The sequence below is a fragment of the Kogia breviceps genome, chromosome 1 (assembly GCF_026419965.1).
Source record: "Kogia breviceps isolate mKogBre1 chromosome 1, mKogBre1 haplotype 1, whole genome shotgun sequence".
In the NCBI taxonomy this organism is placed as follows: domain Eukaryota; kingdom Metazoa; phylum Chordata; class Mammalia; order Artiodactyla; family Physeteridae; genus Kogia; species Kogia breviceps.
In genome coordinates this window covers 89,059,136-89,074,515 of record NC_081310.1, presented here as the reverse complement: position 1 = coordinate 89,074,515, position 15,380 = coordinate 89,059,136, and the positions used below count along the sequence as shown (strand labels likewise).

General features: G+C 37.3%; 1 protein-coding gene and 1 pseudogene across 1 annotated transcript in view; one reads left to right on the top strand and one right to left on the bottom strand.

Moving 5' to 3' along the window:
* Positions 1-15,380, top strand: part of LOC131764220 (olfactory receptor 10J3-like) — a 70,522-nt gene that overhangs the window by 44,185 nt on the left and 10,957 nt on the right. The gene's annotated exons all lie outside the window — the stretch shown is intronic.
* On the bottom strand, positions 11,291-12,183 carry LOC131764199 (olfactory receptor 10J1-like; annotated as a pseudogene).

The following is a 15,380-nucleotide window of genomic DNA, read 5'->3' as shown; positions in this document are numbered from 1 at the left end:
AATACAAATTGGAAAAGAAGAAGTAAAGCTGTCACTGTTTGCAGATGACATGATACTATACATAGAGAATCCTACAGATGCCACCAGAAAACTACTAGAGCTAATCAATGAATTTGGTAAAGTTGCAAGATACAAAATTAATGCACAGAAATCTCTTGCATTCCTATACACTAATGATTAAAAATCTGAAAGAGAAATTAAGGAAACACTCCCATTTACCATTGCAACAAAAAGAATAACATACCTAGGAATAAACCTACCTAGGGAGACAGAAGACCTGTATGCAGAAAACTATAAGACACTGATGAAAGAAATTAAAGATGATACCAACAGATGGAGAGATATACCATGTTCTTGGATTGGAAGAATCAATATTGTGAAAATGACTATACTACGCAAAGCAATCTACAGATTCAATGCAGTCCCTATCAGATTACCAATGCCCTTTTTTATGGAACTAGAACAAAAAATCTTAAAATATTTACAGAGACACAAAAGACCCCGAATAGCCAAAGCAGTCTTGAGGGAAAAAAACAGAGCTAGAGGAGTCAGACTCCCTGACTTCAGACTATACTACAAAGCTACAGGAATCAAGACAATATGGTACTGGCACAAAACCAGAAATGTAGATCAATGGAACAAGATAGAAAGCCCAAAGGTAAACCCACGCACCTATAGTCAACTAATCTATGACAAAGGAGGCAAGGATATACAGTGGAGTAAAGACAGTCTCTTCAATAAGTGGTGCTGGGGAAACTGGACAGCTACATGTGAAAGAATGAAATTAGAACACTCCCTAACACCATACACACTAAAAAACTCTAAATGTTTTAAAGACCTAAATGTAAGGCCAGACACTATCAAACTCTCAGAGGAAAACATAGGAAGAGACTCTTTGACATAAATCACAGAAAGATCTTCTTTGATCCACCTCCTAGAGTAATGGAAATAACAAAAAAATAAATAAACAAATGGGACCTAATGAAACTTAAATGCTTTTGCACAGCAAAGGAAACCATAATCAAGATGAAAAGACTACCTTCAGAATGGGAGAAAATATTTGCAAATGAATCAATGGACAAAGAATTAATCTCCAAAATATATAAACAGCTCATGCAGCTCAATATTAAAAAAAAACAAACAACCCAATCCAAAAATGGGCAGAAGACCTAAATAGACATTTCTCCAAAGAAGACATACAGATGTCTAATAAGCACATGAAAAGCTCTCAACATCAGTAATCATTAGAGAAATGTAAATCAAAACTACAATGAGGTATCACCTCACACCAGTTAGAATGGGCATCATCAGAAAATCTACAAACAACAAATGCTGGAGAGGGTGTGGAAAAAAGGGAATCCTCTTGCACTGTTGGTGGGAATGTAAATTGATACAGCCACTATGGAGAACAGTATGGAGGTTCCTTAAAGAAATAAAAATAGAATTACCATATGACCCAGCAATCCCACTACTGGGCATATACCTAAAGAAAACCATAATTCAAAAAGACACATGCACCCCAATATTCATTGCTGCACTGTTTACAATAGCCAGGCCATGGAAGCAACCTAAATGCCCATCAACAGAAGAATGGATAAAGAAGATGTATATATACAATGGAATATTACTCAGCCATAAAAAGGAATGAAATTGGGTCATTTGTAGAGACGTGGATGCATCTAGAGACTGTCATACAGAGTGAAGTAAGTCAGAAGGAGAAAAACAAAGATTGTATATTAATACATATATGTGGAACCTAGAAAAATGGTACAGATGAACCAGTTTTCAGTGCAGAAATTGAGACACAGATGTAGAGAACAAACGTATGGACACCAAGGGGGGAAAGTGATGCGGGTTGGGGGTGGTGGTGGGATGAATTGGGAGATAAGAACCTGTTGTATAAAAAAATAAATAAAATAAAATTCAAAAATTCAAAAAGAGAAGGTAGAGTAATTCACTTTAGAAAAGCTCTGAAAATTGTAATTAGGTATTAAAATTAATATTGAAAATATTGCAAAGGGGATGAACTTTTCATTACATTCTATCACTTTTTGGAAACACCAATTTTGGTTGAGGTGGTTTTCCAATTTTAAACACACACACACACACACAAGTACACACATACACACTGACATATACGTACATCTCTAGCTGATTTGTTTCTCTGACCATGTAAGTGTGGTGCACTCTTCCTTTTGGTCAAAGCTGTCAAACAGCTGAGCGACATCCTCTCTTGAACAAATAAAGCAGATGGAATTGTATACAAAACAGTCAAACAGGCTTTAGTGTAATATAGAAAAAAATAATAAAATAAAAAAATAATATAAAACCAAACCTACTAAACAGAATTTAAGAATGTTCTCTGCATATACCTATGTGTGTGTGTGTGTGTCCTTTTTTGTAATCCAAATGGACTGTATTCTGTGTACTGTTATATGACTTGCTTTTTCACATAACAATACATTTGAGATGTCTTTACAAAACAATACATGAAGGTTTTTATCATTCATTTGAACAATTGCATATAGTAAGGTAAGAGTATAACATTATTTATCCTATTCTAAATATCCATGGATATTTAGGCTGTTTGCAGTTTTTGTCATTTTTAAAGGGTATTATAAAGAAAATCACTTTATATATAAAGTTCATATATAATTGTACACTTCTGGGAACACATCTGTAGGATACATTCCTGAAAGTAAGACTTCTTAGTTAGTGATATGTGCATTCAAAAACTTAATAACTATTACCAAACTGAAACCAAAATAAGATGTATTAATTTACACACTTTTCATATACTTATTAATCATTTGTATTTCATTTGCTGTGAATGTCCATTTACATATCTTGCTCATTTTTCATATTCTGTCATCATTTTCTTGTAAGAGTTCTATAATAAGGAAATATGCCTTTTATTATACATGTTGCAGTATTTTTCTTCTGTTTACCATTATTACTGAGTATGTGAGTTTGAAATTTTTATTTATTTATTTTTTTGTGGTACGCGAGCCTCTCACTGTTGTGGCCTCTCCCGTTGCGGAGCACAGGCTCCGGACTCACAGGCTCAGCGGCCATAGCTTACGGGCACAGCTGCTCCGCTGCATGTGGGATCTTCCCAGACCAGGGCACGAACCCGTATCCCCAGCATCGGCAGGCGGATTCTCAACCACTGAGCCACCAAGGAAGCCCTTGAGTTTGAAATTTTATTACCATTTTATTTATGTGTTTATCAAGGCCTTCCTAACGCCAACATTATTTTTTTTAAGTACCCATGTCTTCTATACTTTTTATGTTTCAGTATTTGATTCATCTGGAATCAAATTGGTTGTAAGAAACAAAGATGTACTTCTTAAAATGAAATCAGAGGCACCTTTTATTATTACCTATAACTAGGCCATTGTCTCAACACCATATATCGAATAATAAAAACATCTCATATTTTTACTACATTATGCTACCGTATGCTAAATCTGCCCCTCCCCCCCAATTATTCTTCTTTGGAATTTCCCCAGTTATTCTCACATTTAACAATTAATGGTATTTTTATTGATTTCTCATTGTATTCACAGAAATTTAAGAATAAACATCTTTAGTCTATAATACTGAGGCTTTCTACCCAAAGCAAGATTTAAATGGTAATGTTTGTCTTCTTTTATGTGTTTCAGTAGGGTTTTAAAATATTCTTCATGTAGAAAATGAGTATTTTCTATTTCCATGTATTTGATCTGTTTTGTTTCATTTAGGAATGAGATATCTTCTTCCATTATATTTTCTAAAGAACTATTATTTTTATCACTTATCTTTCCTGTTCATTCTCACTGGTATCTTAATCTAAATAATTCCTCAATCTATAAAGCCCTTCATTTTATATCTATGTTTATTTCTGTCATTTTCAAAGTTCTATGTTACTGCCCCTTTCTGTTCTCCCTACCCTGTTAAAATTCCACAGACTATCATTTCATTGCATTCACCTTTAATTCATGTGCCCCTATCTTACCTGGCATAATACCAATCTTGGTTAAATCAAATTTTCCTCTTGTGCAGAGCACCCATGCAGCTTAATTTCACTGGTGGAAAATATATTCTTATGATAACTGGTCTTACTTAGAAGTCATGACATTTAACACTAAGTGGGGTCTTGATGTTACTGGGGAACCCCTCCGTATTCCTGCCTACCATTTTTTCTCTCACCCTCTTTGCATCTTTTCACACATTCTTTTCTATTCTCTAACTTCCAAAGGTTCTTCATTATCCTTTTTTAAGCACATGACTTTATTTTCTATTTCATTAAGAACAATTAAAGCAGTTAGGAGAGATCTTCCATGTAGTCCCACCAACACATCAACCCAACCATGTGCATCTGTGCTCAGTACCTATCCTTGTGTACTCTCACTGTGGTGAGCACCCCATGTACTTCTAACAAGACCATCTATGCACTTGTGCACTGCACCCCAATCCCCTTTCCCTTACTCAGGACTTTGCTTTAGCAGTTTTCCTCTATGTCTTTTGAATCATCAAATTTGCTTTAGATCACTTGCATTTACAAGCTTATTTGCTTGTAATTTTCCTCATCCTAAAAACAAACATAAAGGCCAATAAAAACAACCTTCCTGTGATCCCATATCTTTCTCCAGCTACGGGCTCATTTATTTGCTCCTTTTTATGTCAAAACTCTTTGAAGGAATTGCATTGTCTTCAGTGTCTCTCCTTTGTTCTCTTGAATTCACACTAAACAGGTTTTATCACCATCTCTCATACAGATTTTTTTTTGATGAGACCAAACACCTCATATTGCCAAATCTAACAATCAATTCTAACACAACGTACTTGGCATATTGGCAGCATTGGACCCAATTGACTCATTTCTCTTACTTGGAAATCTCTTTTCATATGGTTTCCAGGACACACACTTTTTTAGTTTTCATATTCTCCTCTTCCAATGTCATTTCTCTTTTCTCTTCAATCTCATGATGTTGGACTATCTCAAGTTTCAGCCACAAACCACTTCTGTATTTACAGTTGCAACCTAGTGATCACTTCCTCTTCTGGCTTTAAACAATTTCCAAACTTAAATCTCCACTCCATACTTCTTTCCAAAATCCAAAGTTGTATGTTCAACAGTCATCCCATTTTCTCTTCTTGAATATCTCCTCAGCATCTCAAATAGAACATGTCCCCAACTGAACTGATATACTTGTCACTCAAAGGGACACTTTGTTCCAAGCTGCCATCACCTCTAACTTGGACCACAGCAGCAAGATCCTGACTGGCCTCTCCCTGCTTCTCCTTTGGATCTGGGGGTTGATTACAATAGCAGTCAGAGTAAAGATTTTAATGTCTAAGTCAAATCAGGTAGCTCGTTTGCTCAGATGGCTCTACAATGAATTTTTAATCCTCTTAGAATAAAATTCAAAGTCCTTACCATAGCTTATAAGACCAGTTTCAATCTTCCCCTTAATTGCCTTGGTCATAACCCTCCAGCCACACTGGCCTATTTTTTGTTCCTCACACATGCCAAGGTTAACCTCTCCCTAGACCTTATCTTAGCTTGGAGCACTCTTCCCCATGTTCTGTGTGGCTCACTCACTCCTTCATTCATTCTTCTGCTCAAACATCACCTTTCCTGACCACCTGATCTAAATGGGCTACTGTTTCCTGCTGCCAGGAATGACTATCCTTTTGTCCTTTTTTCCTTTTGCCTTTTCTCCAAACACTATCACTTCCCAAAATAACATTACGTATAACTTATATACTTTAAAAATCATCTATGTTCCTCTTGGAAAATAAGTTCTGTGACAGCAGGAACTTCACTTTGTTCACTGCTTGTTTGTTTTTGTTAGTGATTTTTGCTCTCCTCTGTTTGGTATTTTGTCTGGAATACAGTTTTCCATCCCTTATTTTCAACCTTCCTCTTTTGTTTTAGATAGTGATAAGTGCTGAAAAAACAAAACAAAACAAAAAAAACATAAAACACCTAATAGAGTGTCCACATTGGTGGGCATTACAGTAGATGAAGTGATCAGGGATGGAATCCCTAAAGATTACTTCTCATTTTAGTTGAGGCTTCAATGATAGAGAATGAACATGCATAAATGAATGAATGGGAATCTGGAGAAAAAGAGCACTCTAGACTGAAGGAATAGCAAGTATAAAGTTCCTAAGTGGGAATAAACCTATGTTGATAGTTACCGGACTAGTAGGTAAAAGGTTAGAATAAGAGATGAGGTCATTCTTAATGGCATGGAGTGACAAGGACAGGTAGGGCCTATAGGTCATCATGAGGAGAGTAAATTATATTCCAAATACAATGGGAATCCATTGGGTATTTTTAATTAGGGGAAGAGCATGATCTGATTTTCATCTTTAAAAGATAACTTTGGCTGTTGTGTAGAGAATTGATTGGAGAAGAATAAGAATAAACAAGGAGAGTAGATACTGAGAGAAGATTGTTTCTGTATAGGAGCAGTTTCAGTGGAGATGGAAGGAAATGGATAAATTTGTTTTGTAGGTAGAACTGACAGAACTTGTCAGGAAATACTACTTGACATGGCCTCAAAGGCTAATTTTCTCTCCCCTTTCAGTAATTTGGCAAAGAGCTGACAGTGGAAGAATAGGTTGATACTAGCTGCTGAGTTCTTGATGCTCCCTCTTCTAACAAGGATCTTTCAACTAAGAAGCTCCTGTTGTTATGTAATCACTTAGATGTTTCCTGTTCCTCTTTTTTTAAAAATAAATATGCCACTCCTATGAAAGATCGTATAATTATATCAACTTGACAGAGAGAAACATTTGACAAAATCCAGCACCCATATGTGACAAAAACTCTTAGTAAGTTAAGAATCGAAGGGAATTATCTCAATTTGATAAAGAGCATCTCCAAAAAAAAAAAAATCAATAGAATCATACTTAATGGTGAAAGACTGAATGCCTCTCCCTAAAATCAGGGACAAGGCAAGGATATCTGCTGTCCCCACTCTTATTTAACATGGTAATGGAAGGTCTGCCCACCACAATAATACACAAAGCAGAAATAAAAGGCATATAGATCAGAAAGGAAGATGTAAAACTGCCCCTATTTATGTGGGTGACATAATTATCTATGTAGAAAGACCCAAGGTATTTGCAAAAGCAAAATAAAACAAAAAAACTTCCTAGAACTAGTGAGTTAGGTAAGGTCAAAGCATACAATATCAATATATGAAAATCGATGAAAATCATATTTCTGTGATTTTCATGAAAATCAATCACATTTCTATATACTAACAGTGAAAATGAGGGAACCAAGATTAAAAGCACAATATCATTTACAGCAGGGGTCCCCAACCCCTGGGCCATGGACCACTACTGCTCCATGGCCTTTTAGGAACCAGGCTGCTCAGCAGGAGGTGAGCAGCGGGAGAGCGAGCAAAGCTTCATCTGTATTTACAGCCGCTCCCCATGGCTCACATTACTGCCTGAGCTCCACCTCCTGTCAGATCAGCGGTGGCATTAGAATCTCATAGGAGCACAAACCCTACTATGAACCGTGCATGCAAGGGATCTAGGTTGTAATAATTTTTTTTACAAAATAATAGTAAAAATTGTAAATCAGTGGTCCCCAACCTTTTTGGCACCAGGGACTGGTTTCATGGAAGACAATCTTTCCACAGACCAGTGTGTGGGGTGGGATGGTTTGGGGATGATTCAAGCACATTACATTTATTGTGCACTGTATTTCTATTATTATTACATTGTAATATATAATGAAATAATTATACAATGCTGCATTGGCAGCATTGGTTCGCTTATATGTATGTAACTGTGCTGAGTATGTGTGTGTGTTGGGGAGGGGTGTAAGTTAAACAAGCTGCTTCTAAAATTTATATGAAAAATTTAAACAGGCAAAACACCTAAAAATATTCTGAAGAAGAATAATGGCAGGTAACTATCTCTATTAGATAATAAAACATTTTAAAAAATCTATGATAATTAATGTTGTTGTCACATTAAATAAATATATAAATGTAACAGAATAAAAATTCTACATTATTTCCATATTTCACATTGCTTCAGAGGACTTTCATTTGCCCCAGGGAAGGGTAAGCCCAAAAGAATCCAGAAAAAATTGGTCAATTGAATTTCAAAAAGATTTTTTTTAAACTCATAACTAAAACATTTGTCTTAAAAGCTGAAATAGTTTTTAACTTTAGCAAACTTTTCTAGAGAGGAAAGCTATGTTTAGTTTACAAAGAATTATTTTGAATATCAAAAGTCTAAGCACTAAAAGTACTTTGTATGTGAAATGTATAATGTAAACTACTACAGAGTTAGGAAGAATTTAGGTTTTTCTGCCAAAATAAAATAAAGGTATCCAGCTTTGTGGAGAAGATAACACTGGAGTTAGTTGGATATTGGGGAAGGTCCACTCTTAGATCTACCAGCAGATACCAGGTTTACCCTGCTGTAAGGAAGGATGGGTGGCAACTGATAAAGCAAAAGGGATATGTCCCTCACTTCCCAGCCTCAGAAAACATGTGAATCCTGGTGGAGCAGAAACAGTTGAGTGATACAACCAAGTGGATGTCTTGGTGACACCCCACTGTGTCTTATTTACTCCATTATAGGGTCAAGGGTGCAACTGAATGTCCAATTGCCCTCAAGCAGTGGTTGAGAAAGGGCCAATGGACCTAGAGTAGTCACAAGGAAGATGAAGTGCAGGAACCACATCAATTAAAGAGCATGATAAGACCAAAGTCATCAAAATAGATAAAAAGGATGACCATGGGAGTCATGTATTTACATAGAAATCCAACATGGACAGGTGGAAGTGACCATGGATCAGGTTCCTCTTCCTCCACGCTAAGAAAACCAGAAGGCTTTGTTACCAACCCAGGGTTCGTGGACTCCTTAATCAATAGAAATTGATAAGAGTTCAAACTAGAAATTCAGGCAAGGCTTTATTGGGACTTGTGTTGTGGCACAAGGGAGTGAAAGCAAGTAGCAGGTTCCCTTGCTCGCTCCTGAGTGGGGGTGAGCTGGTCCCTTAAATGGAGTGAGGGTAGGGGTGGACCCTTGGGTCAAGCCAGAGGGGTGGCTTAGGTGGTCTGCGCACCCCCTTGGTGGTGCTGTGTGCAGGGATCATGTGCAGGACCCTGCTTTTGCTTGACACCTCAGAAGTGGAAGTTGGGTTTTTAGTCATTTTGTATCTTTTTTTAAAAATGAATTTATTTTTATTTATATTATTTATTTTTGGCTGTGTTGGGTCTTCGTTGCTGCGCATGGGCTTTCTCTAGTTGTGGCGAGCAGGGACAACTCTTCATTGTGGTGCACTGGCTTCTCATTTTGGTGGCTTCTCTTGTTGCAGAGCACGAGCTCTAGGAGCATGGACTTCAGTAGTTGTGGCTCGTGGTCTCTAGAGCGCAGGCTCAGTAGTTGTGGCACACAGGCTTATTTGCTCCGCAGCATGTGGGATCTTCGCAGACCAGGGCTCGAACACATGTCCCCTGCACTGGCGGGTGGATTCTTAACCACTGCACCACCAGGGAAGTCCCAGCCGTTTTGTATTTTATTGTTTGTAATTGCCTGACTGCCATGCATGCAGTTATTTTTAGGCCCTTATAGTTTCTTTGTATTCTGTTGCTGGAGGAGAGTTTTGTCCAGGTGCAAGCACTGCAACAAAGGGTCCCAGGTCCCAGGTCCAGCCTGTCTCACCTGCACCAGAACTTGATTCACCCAGAGGATAATGGGAAAGAAAGGGCAGGAGCAGGACCTTGAATTTCATTGTTTACTCATAAAATGACTTAATTACTAAATTGCCGCAGTTTACATGAAAAAGACCAGATGACTTTTTTCTGTCAGGCAGATTGGGAGCTCAGAATTACAAAGTAGACTGAACTGCAGAACTGTTTTAAGATTAGATTTTTATGTGCTTGCATGCATAGCCTATAAAACGCACAATCATTTTACAGATTTTGATATTTTCATATTTCAAAAATATTTTATAATGAGAATACTGTGTACTTATGTGTATCTTATGTATCTTTTAATAAATAGATCAGTATAATAATTTTTATTTGCTCAGTGATTATCAATTTTGATCATTATAGTTTGATTCGACACCTATCTTGTGTCACAAATTGAGTCTAAAGTTCACCCTGATTCTTTTTTATATTTTTAACTGAGGAGCAGTAAATCACCTTTTATTATTCCATTTCTAACTCAGTTGCTTTACTTTTATGGAAGTTTTCATGTCAAAAATCCTTTACTGTCGACTCTTTTCAGGTTTTCAGGACTAATGAGATTACCTAATTTATCAGAAAGGTGTTATGCTGACTCTTTTCATATTTCCATTTAATTCTCTTTCTTTGCCTTTGTGACTTAGCTTATAAAGGGCAGGAGAGGACCCAACCTGAAGGACCCTTTCTGAACTCTCTTTGGCTCCTCCTGACCCTCCCCTTGTACTTCTGGCTTCTCTTGCTCTCCTACCACAGGAAGCTCCAATTTGGATCTGCTTCTAACTTTTCTTTCTTTTCAGCCAATTTCACAGCATTCTTTCAGCAGTTTGCTCCCTGAGCTGTTAGTCTTCTCTTCCTCTGATCCTGCTGTGCATCCTGTCCATGAGAGAAACCCTTCTTGCAGCCCGGCAAGGACTTCTTTATGTGGCTCATCTCTAGCCAGGAGAAGTGAAGCATCAGACCAAGTCATGTGTGCTGCATGCCCATCACATGCAGTTAAGAGTTCTCTCCACTTAACTTCCTCACTTCCCACCCCATGGTTCCCTTTCCTTTGAAGTGCCACATGTTTGAAAATATTCTCTCTAGAAGGATTTTAGCTCACTGCAAACCCATTTCCTAAAAGATATCTATATTTTTGCTTTGCTTATCTTATTAAAGCACAAGGCACTTAGATTTCTACACAATATCCTCCCTAGTGACCACTTGTTCAAGCATCCAATTTATGTTAAAAGAGGATTCAGTGGAGTGGCTATTTTAACGTGGTTTATACTACATTAAAAAGTGGACTGGTCACTTTAAATTTAAGCTTGAGGTAAACACTAGATCATATTCTGACCTTGTAATTATCTACTGGAGTACGACCAATGGGTGTCTTTGAGTGACTTTTGTTTTTATTTATGTTAACAAAAGGTTGAGGAAGAGAAAATCAATTATTAGAGGCTAGACCCCAGCTCCACTTTTGCCCTGGCCGTGATGTATGAGACTTCACTAATCATTTGAAATCTTGGTTCTATAACTTTACCTATATAGGCTTCCTCCTGGAAGGCATGCACACCTATTTGGGTAGGGATTTCATCTTAGGAAAGGGATTTCCTACCCACCACTCTCCACAGAGCATCCTGGACTTCTTTGTTTCTTAGAGTACACACAACAGGGTTTAGTAAAGGTGTGATAACAGTGTAGGTCACTGAGATCATCCTTGGTGTTCTCTGACTTGGGTTTGGGGTAGAGAGTGGAGGCATAGCCGTAGTGGACAATGACCACAGTGAGGTAGGAGGCACAGATGGCAAAGGTCTTCTTCTGGCCCTCAGCTGAGGCGATCTTGAGAATGGTGGAAATAATGAGGACCTAGGAGATGAAGAGGAAGGTTGCAGGGCCTGTAATGACCAAGAGGCTAATAATTAAGGTCAGGATATCATTGATGATTGCGGTAGCACAGGCCAGGTCCAACACAGGTTGAACATCACAGAAAAAATGCTCAATCAGTGCCTTGCAAAAGGACAGTCTGAAAATGGCCACAGCCTGAACCAGCGAGAGTGAGAACCCCGTGGCACAGACCCTCCAGTTCATGATGATCGAGTAATAACGTGGCAGATGGCCGCATAGCAAGCATACCCCCTTACTGCCAGTAGGAGGCAGTTGGTGATGGCAAAGCCAAGGAAGAAAAAAAGCTGAGTCCCACAGCCCTCCAGGGAAGTGGATTGGCTCAGACCTGCAAGGCTGGAAAGCATGCGAGGGATGATGACCAGGGAGTAGAAAGTCTCTGATAGGAGAGGATACTTAGAAAGAAGTACATGGGGGGGTGGAGGTGATGGTCAATGCGGATTACAGTCAGAATGATGACATTGCCAGTGAGAGTTAGAATATACAGGGTGAGAAACACCACAAAGAGTGTGAGCTGATGTTCTTGGAAGTTGGAGAAACCTTGGAAAATAAACTCTCTTACCTCTGTGTGGTTGTCTGTTCTCATTGAAGATCTCAGGTCAAAAAGACAAAGTCAGCACCCTCTCTTTGGACCAGAGACTGCCCTGCCCTCTGGTGAGCACACTGTCCAGAGCAAAGATTCAACACCACAAAGACCCAGTTCAAAACTTCATGAATCAACTGCCTTTTCCAGGGACATGGCAGACTAGGTCCTAGAACTGGAATTAAAGATACAGAGAATTCGAGCAACACTATTTAAAAGTTTGAGGTAGAGCATTCTTTTCAAGTACTCCTGGGTCATGTAAAAAATGACAACCTATGTATGGCCCATGAAATCGGTCTCAAAATTTTCTTAAAACTGGATTTTCTTAAAATGTAGACCACAGTCTCAGGCCACAGTGTAATTAAGCTAGAAATTGTCACAAAAAGGAACTTGAAAAATTACAAATAGTTGATAATCTAACCAATGGTTCAAAGAGGAACTAATAATGGAAGTTAGAAAATATTTAGAATTAATAATAAAAGAATCATGTACCAAAACATGTACAATGCATTTGGAACATAATTAGAGGAAAGTTCGTAGTTTAAAATGCTTGTTTGTTACAATTTTTTTTAAAGGCTGAAAATTAATGAGTAGAGCATCCATCCTAAGAAGTTATAAAAATAAGATAAAAAAAGACAGTAGAAAGAAAAAAAATCATGACACAATGTTAATGATATATAAAAGAAAGATAAAATAGACAAGGTCCACAAGGGTAAAAGTTTATAAACTTTAGGTAAACTGCTAGTGAAACTTACCAAGAAAAAAAAAAAGAGAGAACATAAACTCTAGTATGAATTAATAAAGGAACACAATAACAGAAGTTTCAGACACAAAAAGATGAAAAGCAACATTATGAACAACTTAATATCAATACATTTTTAAACTTCAATGAAATGGATGCATTTCTAGAAAAATAATTACTTACCAATATTGAATGAAGAAGAAGATACTTGAAAACTACTGGGAATAAAGACAGTAATGAAAACTCTACAAATAAACCTCCAGGCCAAGAAAAATTTACCAGTACGTGCTATAAAACATTCAAGGATAAATTAATTTCAGTCTTACACAGACTATGTTTGGTAATAGAAAAAGAGGGTATAGGGGAGCAAAAGAGACCAAAATGTGTCTCTTTAGCATGAGGATTAATTTAGGCTGATTATTTATTTTTATAAATTTATTTTATTTATTTATTTTTGGGTGTGTTGGGTGTTTGTTGCTGCGTGCGGGCTTTCTCTAGTTGCTGCGAGCAGGGGCTACTCTTCATTGCAGTGCATGGGTTTCTCATTGCAGTGGCTTCTCTTGTTACAGAGCACGGGCTCCAGGCATGTGGGCTTCAGTAGTTGTGGCATGTGGGCTCAATAGTTGTGGTTCATGGGCTCTAGAGTGCAGGCTCGCTAGTTGTGGCACAGGGGCTTAGTTGCTCCGTGGCATGTGGGATCTTCCTGGACCAGGGCTCAAACCCGCGTCCCCTGCGTTGGCAGGTGGATTCTTAACCACTGTGCCACTAGGGAAGTCCTAGGCTGATTATTTTTAAGGTCCAAAGACTCAGGAAGAATTTTTGACCTTTCCTCTAACTGACTAAAAGAATGTAGGTGGAGAACTTGTTCCAGCAAGGGAGCTAGCACGATAGATAACTATGGTATGAACCAGGTATGGTAGACAGGGAGCAAGGAACCTAGCAAAGTCTGCTTGTTAAAATTTCTGGGTCCCATTGTTTCTGCCTGGCCCAGCAAGCATTTGTTTACCAAACATTTGCTTTTCCATCTCCTTGTGAATTGCCTTTCTCTCCTTTGAAGTCCCAAACCACTACTCCCAACATTCTCTTTTTTCTTTGGCTGCAGAGGGTATTTAAGATGAGGGTTTTAGCCATTTTGGTAAGTTTCTCAGTTTTCCTGAATCTCTCTCATGTATACATGTTATTAAACTTTTGTTTGGTTTTTCTCTCACTAATATGTCTCAGGTCAATTTAATTCTTAGACCAGCCAGAAGAACCTTGAAGAGTATAGGAAACTTCCTTCCTGACTAGGGAATACTCCTTACCTCATTTTTTGCAGCTGGAATTATCTTGACACCAAATTTATCAGGCCAATCTCATGCAAAGAAATAGATGCAAAATTCTTAAGCAAAATGTTACCAGACCATATCTAACAATGTATAAAGATGGGTATGTGACCAAGTTGGTTTTATTTTAGGATGCAAAGTTTGTTTAATATTAAAGCATTCCATATTTCCTCACATGAATTGTTTAAAGGAAAAGAGACATGATTATTTCAATAGCTGCCAAAAAGCATTTTTAAAATTCAGTGTCTACTTATAAGAGCCCTTAGTAAACAAACAGTAAAAGATTTTCTTTAAGTTGATAAAACATGTGTACAGCAATTCTTCAGCCAACATATACCTAGAGGTGAGATACTGAAGAATTCTCTTTAAGATTAAGAACAAGATAAGGGTAACTGCTTTATCCACTTCTCTTCAACACTGAATATTGAATATTCTAGAATATTCTAATTTCTTGCCCAGTAAGGCAAGAAAAAAGGAATTAAAAATACAAGGATTGAGAAGGAGGAAATTCTTTATAGATGATGTGGTTGTGAACTAGAAAATCTAAGAGAAGCTACTGATAAATTATTAGAATTATTAAGAGAGTTTAACAAGCTTCTGGTATAAAATTTATATATAAAAATGCATCACATTTCTGTACATAAACAAATTGATAGCAAATTAAATTTAAAAGAGCTATCATTTATAATAGCTTAAAAATAGAAAATACCTAGGAATGAAGACCTTTATTAAGAAAATTATAAAACCTTAATAATGAACACTAAAGAAGACTGAAATGAATGGTGCAATACACAATGCTTATGAATTGGAAGATCTAATATTATGAAGATTCCAATTAATCAAAAATCCATGAATTCATACTCTATGAATTCTGTGCAATTCAATCAAAATTCCAAATGGATTGTTTTTGGTTTGTTGTTTGTTAGATTGACAACTGATCCTAAAATTTATATGGAAGTACAAAGATCCAAGAGAAGCCAAAACACTCTTAAAGGAGAAGAAGAAGAGAGGGTTGCCTTTCAAATACCATTACTTATCATAAGGCTATAGGAATTAAGAAGGTATGGTATTGTCACAGGGATAAGAGGTCACACCAGTGGGGAAAAAATGGAGTTCTGGTATATGGAAACTTTGCA